This window comes from Saccopteryx leptura, chromosome 1 (genome assembly GCF_036850995.1).
Source record: "Saccopteryx leptura isolate mSacLep1 chromosome 1, mSacLep1_pri_phased_curated, whole genome shotgun sequence".
NCBI classification, from domain to species: domain Eukaryota; kingdom Metazoa; phylum Chordata; class Mammalia; order Chiroptera; family Emballonuridae; genus Saccopteryx; species Saccopteryx leptura.
Genome location: NC_089503.1, coordinates 58,833,417 through 58,842,846, shown reverse-complemented (window position 1 = coordinate 58,842,846; position 9,430 = coordinate 58,833,417). Strand labels below are relative to the sequence as shown.

The following is a 9,430-nucleotide window of genomic DNA, read 5'->3' as shown; positions in this document are numbered from 1 at the left end:
AAACAAAAATGCATACATGGCACATTTTGTTCATAGACTTCTGAAGCCTAATATTACAGTTGAGATTGTTTTTAATATCCAAAGCTGTGTAGACTGGTGGAGAGTGTGATTGACAGGTAAAAGGCACTTAGAGCATAGGAGAAATCCCAGCTCCAGCAGTCCTGGCTTTGAGAGACTGTCTGTTTAAATCAACTAAAATGTATTGAGACCAACAAGCCAGTAGTAACTTTCACATTTCTCTTGTAACTGTGGTACATATATATATATATATATATATATATAAGTACTGACAGAGAGAAAAGTATTTTGCTATTTCAAATGTCTGTGGTGGATGAACAGCTCACAGATAATATATCATTTAGAGAATAGTGGGCTGGTTTATCAAATTAAAATTCACTAACATTTTCTAGGGAGTATTCATAATAAGAATAATTAATATTTTTTATTTAAGCTAAAAAAAATCCTGCAATTTGAGCAAAAGTAAAATCACTTATATAAACATTTTTGTTTGTTCATTTGTTTTTTTGGTTGTTTTGGGTGAGGGAGAGAGATGAGAAGTATCTAATCGTAGTTGTGTCACTTTATTTGTTCATTGATTGCTTCTTATACATGACTTGACCAGGGGGCTCAAGCCAATCCAGTGACTTACTCAAGCCACTGACATGATCCCACACTCAAGCTGACAAGCCTTTGCTCAAACCAGTGACCTTGGGGTTTTGAACCTGGGACCTCAGTGTCCCAGGTCAACGCTTTGTCCACTGCACCACCACTGGTCAGGCAATGGTTTTTAAAATTTTTTCCTCCTGGTTCCTCTAGTTTGGTCATAAATACTGTCTCCATCTGCTGATTCCAAGTTTTACTCATGTCCTCTTTTCCTTGGGAAGCTGTCAGGTCTTTCTTCTTTAGCCAGCGTTTTACCAGAGACTCGGTCTAGACTCATACACATGCCCTGGAAGCTGTTTGAGTCTTTCTGTTGTTGCCTGTAGTTTTATGTTTGTTTGTTTTAAAGATTTTATTTATTCATTATAGAGAGGAGAGAGAGAGAGAGAGAGAGAGAGAGAGAGAGAGATTGAGAGAGAAGGGGGAGGAGCAAGAAGCATCAACTCCCATATGTGCCTTGACCAGGCAAGCCTAGGGTTTTGAACCAGCAACCTCAGCGTTTCCCGGTTGACACTTTATCCACTGCGCCACCACAGGTCAGGCCTGTTGCCTGTAGTTTTAAGTTTGCTTTTGCTTTTTCTACTTGTATTTTTCTGGATTTGGTTTCTTCTTCCACAGGCAGGTTCTTTCTCATGTTAAGAGATTGGCTAATTATGATCTAAATTTTGAGGTTTTTCTTTTCCTAACTAGTTTGCTAATAAGCATCAGATGCACCAAACAATGATGGGGTTAGATGTACCCAGGGCAGCCGGCACTCCATGCACTTCTTTCATTGCAGGGTGAAACTGACAAGAGCTTTGATTTTACTGGAACTAGTACTGAATTACTAAGGGTGTGTTCCTCGGCTCTTAGTGCAGAAAAATAAATTTTTTTCATTGACTAAAAAAATCTGGCTAAAATCAAGAAAACTGTTAACACACATCCTGTTATGGTAAACATAACTACTATATTTCCCATTGATGCCTGGGAGAGGGAGACTGGGTCTCACATCCACAGGTACTTGTGCCTAGAATTCTGCGGTGTCTCCCAAGTGTGCCAACAGTGCAGACCTGTGGCAGGAGGAAGCCCCTCCATGGTGTCCAGGCTGCACAGAGCCCCCTCGGTTGTTGCCAAGTCTTGCTGGGTTCAATCTGTTGTGGAGAACACTGGGCAAGTTTCTTCCCAGAACCAAGCCTGTGTCTGGCAGCTGAGCAGACCATGAGTGAGAGTGTCAAGAGAGGACAGGACTGCCTGACCAGGCGGTGGCGCAGTGGATAGAGTATCAGACTGGAATGCGGAAGGACCCAGGTTCGAGACCCCAGGATAGCCAGCTGGAGCAAAAAAGCTCACTAGCTTGGACCCAAGGTCACTGGCTCGAGCGGGGGGTTACTCAGTCTGCTGAAGGCCCGCGGTCTTGGCACATATGAGAAAGCAATCAATGAACAACTACAGTGTCGCAACGAAAAACTGATAATTGATGCTTCTCATCTCTCTCCGTTCCTGTCTGTCTGTCCCTATCTATCCCTCTATCTGACTCTCTCTCTGTCCCTGTAAAAAAATTTTTTAAAAAATTAAAAAAAAAAAAAGAGAGAGGACAGGACTGACATGACAGCCCTGTATCAGATACCCTGAGACCCTCAATCATGCCAGGGCTCCTCCTCTTTTCTACTGAAACCTCTCCTGGTTGTGTGGGAGGTCTCAGTGCATGCCCTTCCCTCGACCTGGAAAGTGCTTCTACTTGCTGCCCACCTGGAGCCACGGCTAATCCTGTAGCTACTGGGCTTCATTATCCCTGTGTTCCTGGTGCCCAGGGCAGGGCCTGGCACAGAATAGGTTCTCAGTGTTCCAAGAATGTTTATGGAGATAATGAATGAAATAGTGAACAGAGATGCATGAGGGACAAAGCAATCATTTGCTGTCCCTGCAGATTAACACATAACACTAGCCCTGTTGCTTCAGCAGCTGGTCCCCTTAGGAGAGCTTAACTCCTTGCAGAAATGCCTTGGCTGGTTGACTCAGCGGTGGAGTGTTGGCCTGGCATGTGGATGTCCTGGGTTTGATTCCCAGTCAAGGCACACAGGAGAAGCGACCATCTGCTTCTCCACCCCTCCCCCTTTTCCTTCGCTCTCTCTCTCTGTCTCTCTCTTTTTCTCCCTCTCCTCCTCCCACAGCCATGGCTTGATTGGAGCAAGTTGGCCCTGGGTGCTGAGGATGGCTCCATGGCCTCGCTTCAGGCACTAAAAATAACTCAGTTGTTCTGCCTGACCAGGTGGTGACACAGTGGATAGAACGTCGAACTGGGATGTGGAAGACTCAGGGTTCGAGACTCCGAGGTCCCAGCTTGAGCGCAGGCTCATCTGGTGTGAGCAAAAAGCTCACCAGCTTGGACCCAAGGTCGCTGGCTCGATCAAGGGGTTATTTGGTCTGCTGAAGGCCCGCAGTCAAGACACATATGAGAAAGCAATCAATGAACAACTAAGGAGTCCCAAGGAAAAACTGATGATTGATGCTTCTCATCTTTCTTGGTTCCTGTCTGTCTGTCCCTATTATCCCTCTCTCTGACTCTTGCTCTGTCTCTGAAAAAAAATAAATAAATATTTTTTAAAAACTCAGTTGTCAAGAAGCAAAGCAGCAGCCCCAGATGGGCAGAGCATTACCCGGTAGGGGGCTTGCTGGGTAGATCCCAGTCAGGGCGCATGCAGGAGTCTGTCTCTGCCTCCCCACCTCTCACTTAGTATAAAAAAGAACTCAGTGCAGGATGGTGGAGGGAGGGTAGGCCTTGGCAGCTCTGCCCTGAGCTCTTCCTTCCCCCTGCTGCTCCCAGCCCTCCACCCCCACTGGGAAACTTTGAACAAGTTACCTAAACTCTCTAAGTGTCCTACCCTTCTCTGTAAATGGGGAAAGCAACACCTCTCTTATATGATGTTTTGAGCATTAACACAGGGGTGGACATAGGTTCTGGCAGGTAAGGGGTTTAAAACATTTTAGTGAACCTCTTGATTCCATTATTCAGGGTATTAGCAACTCCTTCCACCCAGGTTTAACAAGAGCATTAAGATAAGAAAATAAAATAGCTGCTATAAATTCAAGAAAAGGAGACAAAATATTTTTACTTTTAAGATTGTATGCCCAAGCCCTAGCCAGGGAGCTAAGTTGGTGAGAGTACTGTCCTGATATGCCAAGGTTGCAGGTTCAATCCCTGGTCAGGGCACATGCAAGAATCAACCAATGAATGCATAAATAAGTAGAACAACAAATCGATGTTTCTCTTTCTCCCTCACTCCCTTTCTCTTTCCTCTCCTCTCTCTAAAATCAATCAATAAATAAATATAAAAAAAGAAAATATTTGATTTCTGTTAGTGACAGAATTATAATTATTATCACTTCAGTTTGGTTGCCTGTACTCATAGTTGAAGGCAATACAAAGTTCCATGAAGGGTTAATGAATATAAAGATGTAGTCCTTTTTTTCCCATCCAAGTTTACAGACCTTATGAATTATATGGGTCTGTTTATTCCAGATTAAAATACCCTTTTCTAGAAGTGGTGTTCATAAGTACTATGAAATCTGCTCCCAGTTGCTAAAGTGACCCTAGTTTCCTGGGTGGTCTGGCATTCCAACTGCACACAGACGAACATACTCAGATGTATGAACACAACTCAGATGCCACACCCAGAAAGCCCTCCCTGAACCTCCAGATTGAACGTTGAGCTACCTCCGGTCTTCATAGTCAAGGGCTTCCCTCTATTATATCACAGAGTTTAATGTCATGGCCACGTCTTCTTTAATCTTTTTTGTTCAGTTCATACATGTTTATTGAGCCCCTATTATGGACCAGACATTATGCTGTATCCAGGAGATCCATTAATGAATAGACAAAGTCCTTATATTCTGGAAGAAAGAGAAATAAAAAATACATGAAAACTAATAAATAAGAAGGATAATATTATAAGTACCAAAGGAAATAAACAGAATAGAAATGATGGAATAGGTGATAGGAAAGTGCTGGTCAGGGAAGTCCTTTTAGAAGAGACAATGTCTATGCTATGACATGAAGGAGGAAAAAGAGCCAGATCTCAATAGGAAAAGCATCCCAAACTGAAGAAACAGCTGGTGCAATGGCCCCGGGGCAGGGAAGAACCTGGTTTAGTTGGAAACAAAACAGCTGGGCCTTAGTGAACAGAGAAAGGGAAATTGATAAGAGGATGCAGAGAGGAAGACAGGAGGAAACATATACTGAGTTTTTGACAAAGAAATTATATGATGTAAGGCCCTGGCTCAGTGGTAGAGTGTTGGCCTGGCATGTGATGTCCCAGGTTCGATTCCTAGCCAGGGCACACAGGAGAAGCGCCCATCTGCTTCTCCACCCCTTCCCCTCTCCTTCCTCTCTGTCTCTCTCTTCCCCTCCTGCAGCCAAGGTTCCATTGGAGCAAGGTTGGCCCGGGCGCTGAGGATGGCTCTGTGGCCTCTGCCTCAGGCGCTAGAATGGCTCTGGTTGCAACAGAGCAACGCCCCAGATGGGCAGAGCATCGCCCCCTGGTGGGCATGCCGGTTGGATCCTGGTCAGGCACATGCGGGAGTCTGTCTGACTGCCTCCCCGTTTCCAACTTTGGAAAAATACAAAAAAAAAAAAAAAAAGAATCCTTGTAGCGACTTGACCTGTAGTGGTGGAGTGAATAAAGAGTTGACCTGAAATGATGAGCTCGCAGGTTCAAAACCCCGGGCTTGCCTGGTCAAAGCACATATGGGAGTTGATGCTTCCTGCTTCTCCCCCTTTCTCTCTCTTCCCTCTCTAAAATGAAAAACAAAAAAAAAAAAGAATCCTTCTAGCTTCCATCCATTCCCCCTTAGTGTCCTGAGACGGCAATGTACAGAAGCCTCCTTGAGGAAGAGAGACCACAGGAAGATAGAGGCCCAGCAGACAGCCAGCCTGAACAACCACACTAGTGAGCAAGGCTATGTTATACCTTGTAGCTGTAGTCCGTTTGCCAAAGGAATATGTATATATTTATATACATATGTATTCACATATACATTTGAAGTTAATACTTGTTAATTACATGTATTTATTAACAGAAAAATAATTTTTTTTTTACAGAGACAGAGAGTCAGAGAGATAGGAACAGACAGACAGGAGCAGAGAGAGATGAGAAGCATCAATCATTAGTTTTTCGTTGCGCATTGCAACACCTTAGTTGTTCATTGATTGCTCTCTCATATGTGCCTTGACCGTGGAGCTACAGCAGACCGAGTAACCCCTTGCTTGAGCCAGCGACCTTGGGTCCAAGCTATTGAGCTTTGCTCAAACCAGATGAGCCCGCGCTCAAGCTGGCAACCTCGGGGTCTTGAACCTGGGTCCTCCTCATCCCAGTCCAACACTCTATCCACTGCACCACTGCCTGGTCAAGCAAAAATAGTTTCTTTTTAAAAAAATCATTATGTTGTACATCTAAAACTAATTAATATTGTCAATTATATCTCAATTAAAACATTAAATTTTAAAAAAGTAGTTTCTTTTCATCTCTACTAAATATAGTTGAACAACTATTTAAAGACTGTCATTTAAAAGGCACATCAAGGCTGACCAGGCGGTGGCGCAGTGGATAGAGCGTCGGACTGGGATGCAGAGGACCCAGATTCAAGACCCCGAGGTCGCCAGCTTGAGCGCGGGCTCATCTGGTTTGAGCAAAAAGCCCACCAGCTTGAACCCAAGGTCGCTGGCTCCAGCAAGAGGTTACTCAGTCTGCTGAAGGCCCGCAATCAAGGCACATATGAGAAAGCAATCAATGAACAACTAAGGTGTTGCAATGCGCAGCGAAAAACTAATGATTGATGCTTCTCATCTCTCTCTGTTCCTGTCTGTCTGTCCCTGTCTATCTCTCTCTCTGACTCACTGTCTCTGTAAAAAGTATATAAATAAATAAAAAATAAAAGGCACATCAAGTTATTTGCCTTCACCAGAGCACCGGCAGGTCGCCACCTGGCTCTTCTGTTTGTGATCAAGCTAAAAACGTCTTGAGCTGTTGTTGATCCTGGTTAAAACCAAATCCCTGCAGTTAAGAAAAACGCACTTCTTCCCCCTAGTGGCCACATTTGGTTGCTGCACCCAAGCCGGGCGCCCAGGTCTGTACAGGACTTGCCAGAGCTTTCGCCAGGGTGAAGAACAAAATAAATTGGGTTCCGTTGTGAGCTGGCATTTTAGAGCAACCCTTCTAGCCGAGGTGACCTGAAAGTCTCCGGCTTGGGTAGCACCTATAAAGCTGCCCCAAGCCTGGTAGATGATTTCCACCAGCAGCCTGTCCTTCATGGGGGCAGAGGTGTGTTAGAATGGGAAATGAGAGAGACAGCTGAAGTTTCCTCCTGAAGAACAACCAGCTGTTAGAGATGCAGCCTTGGCATTCTCAGAACGCAGTATTTGGGGGAACGTTGGGTGTGCCTATATGGCAGAAATCCTGGAATCCCGATTCTCTGGAGCGTTTGCCTTCCGCATGTGTGACAGGTACAGAAAGTTAGGAATGAATGCGCACTGAGATGGAAAGCAGTGGAGAGTTTGCTACAAAGAAATACGATGTGATTTACGTTTTTAAAAGCTCACTCTTTGGGGAGGTGAGAAGAACAGGTGATTTCTTGAGATGAGACCTGATACATGAAGGGTCATGGAAAGCGTATCCGCGCGGGGGCGGGGGGGGGGCGCTGGTGGGGACACAGGCATTGCCTCCCACCTGCACGCAACTTGAGGGGCAAGTCTTTTTGAAGGGACAGAGGCAGTTGCAATCAGTAAAATTGACACTGGCTAATTTTTTTTTGTTTGTATTTTTCTGAAGCTGGAAACGGGAGAGACAGTCAGACAGACTCCCGCATGCACCCGACCGGGATCCACCCGGCACGCCCACCAGGGGCCACGCTCTGCCCACCAGGGGGCGATGCTCTGCCCCTCCGGGGCGTCGCTCTGTCGCGACCAGAGCCACTCTAGCGCCTGGGGCAGAGGCCAAGGAGCCATCCCCAGCGCCCGGGCCATCTTTGCTCCAATGGAGCCTCGGCTGCGGGAGGGGAAGAGAGAGACAGAGAGGAAGGAGAGGAGGAGGGGTGGAGAAGCAGATGGGCGCTTCTCCTGTGTGCCCTGGCCGGGAATCGAACCCAGGACTTCTGCACACCAGGCCGACGCTCTACCACTGAGCCAACCGGCCAGGGCCGGTTAATTTTGTTTCATATTTACTCTACTGTCACCATCTTAAGGTTTCCTGTTTGCTTAACACTGTCATGCAAAGAGGTTATAGGAAACATACCACTAGACCCACTCAGCACTGCAACTATATATAACACAGGGTGTAATAGGGGGAAACATACAAGCAAAGAAGTAAGGCACCAGCACTCCCTGGCACTCTCATTACCCTACTGCACTGTAGCTGGAGACCCAGTAGAAAGGGCCCTGTTCCAGTAATGCTGAAATAGAGAAGGAAAATATTTTGCTGATATGAATGATTTTTTTAAAAAGAAACTGTTTTTTCTTTAAATTTTTAAAAATCAGTTGACATATTAGTTTCAGGTGTACAACATGGTGATTAGATATTTATATAACTTACAGAGGATCTTTTAAATAGAATGCATATGGGGAGGAAACAGTTATATGTGTGATTAAGTCACATTGGAGACTCTTCTGTTGAGGAAGTGGTCTAGTTAGAAGGGGGGAGCCCCTAGAACCCAGCAGCTGATCCCATTGGGCTGATTCAGATGTGCTGGGCTGCCTGTCTTGGGAGAGGAAATGAGTCTCTAAGGCTATTTAGGTATGTCTCTCCTCGCACTTTAAAAAGTATACTGAGTCTGACCTGTGGTGGAGCAGTGGATACAGCATCCACCTGGAATGCTGAGCTCGCCAGTTCAAAACCCCAGCTTGCCTGGTCAAGGCACATATGGGAGTTGATGCTTCCTGTTCCTCCCCTCCTTCTCTCTCTCCCCCTCTCTTCCCTCTCTAAAGTGAATAAATAAAATAAAAAGTATTCTGTGGCCCTGGCTGGTTTGCTCAGCGGTAGAGCATCATTCCAGCATGTGGAACTCCCGCGTTTGCTTCTCAGTGAGGGCACACAGGAAATGCCACCGTTTGCTTCTCCGCTGTCTTCCTCCTCCTTCTCTCTCTTTCTCTCTCGTCTCCTCTTGCAGCCATGGCTCGATTGATGTAGGCTCTAGGCTCTGAGGATGGCTCTGTCGAGCCTCCACCTCAGATGCTAAAAATAGCTCGGTTGTGAGCATGGCCCAAGATGGACAGAGCATCAGCCGGGGCAGGGCACCGGGAGGATCCTGGTCTGGGAACATGTGGGAGTCTGTCTCTCTATCTCCACTCCTCTCGCTTAAAAAAAATAAAAATATTCTGTGACAATTAGGATGTTTTGGGCTCTAACTCAATCTTCTTAACTAAAAGTGACTTAAGCCAGAGAAATTTTACAATCTCCTTTAACAGGAAGTCAGCAGAACAGTCCCTAGATTGACTTAGTGGCTCAATCTGTCATCAAGGGCACATCTTTCCTCAAGGTTGCAATATGATGGCTGTGAATCCAAATATCACACTATTACAGAACAATGTACAAAACCTTCCCTCTCTCTTATTAGTGAGGGGACTTTTTCTTAAAATTCTGCCTCCACCCTCTACCAGGAGACTTCCCCTTTCATATCATTTGTAGAACTGGGGCTCACAGGTTCCACTCAACCAATTGCAGGGGTTGAGGACTGTTACCATGGCTGGCTTGGAAAAGTCATAATTCATCCTACCAATAGGGAAGAAAGAGAGAGGCCCGTT

At 45.6% G+C, this 9,430-nt stretch overlaps 1 protein-coding gene across 1 annotated transcript in view; it reads right to left on the bottom strand.

Annotated features, from left to right (window-relative positions):
- Positions 1–9,430, bottom strand: part of MRPL48 (mitochondrial ribosomal protein L48) — a 358,297-nt gene that overhangs the window by 219,424 nt on the left and 129,443 nt on the right. The window lies entirely within an intron of this gene.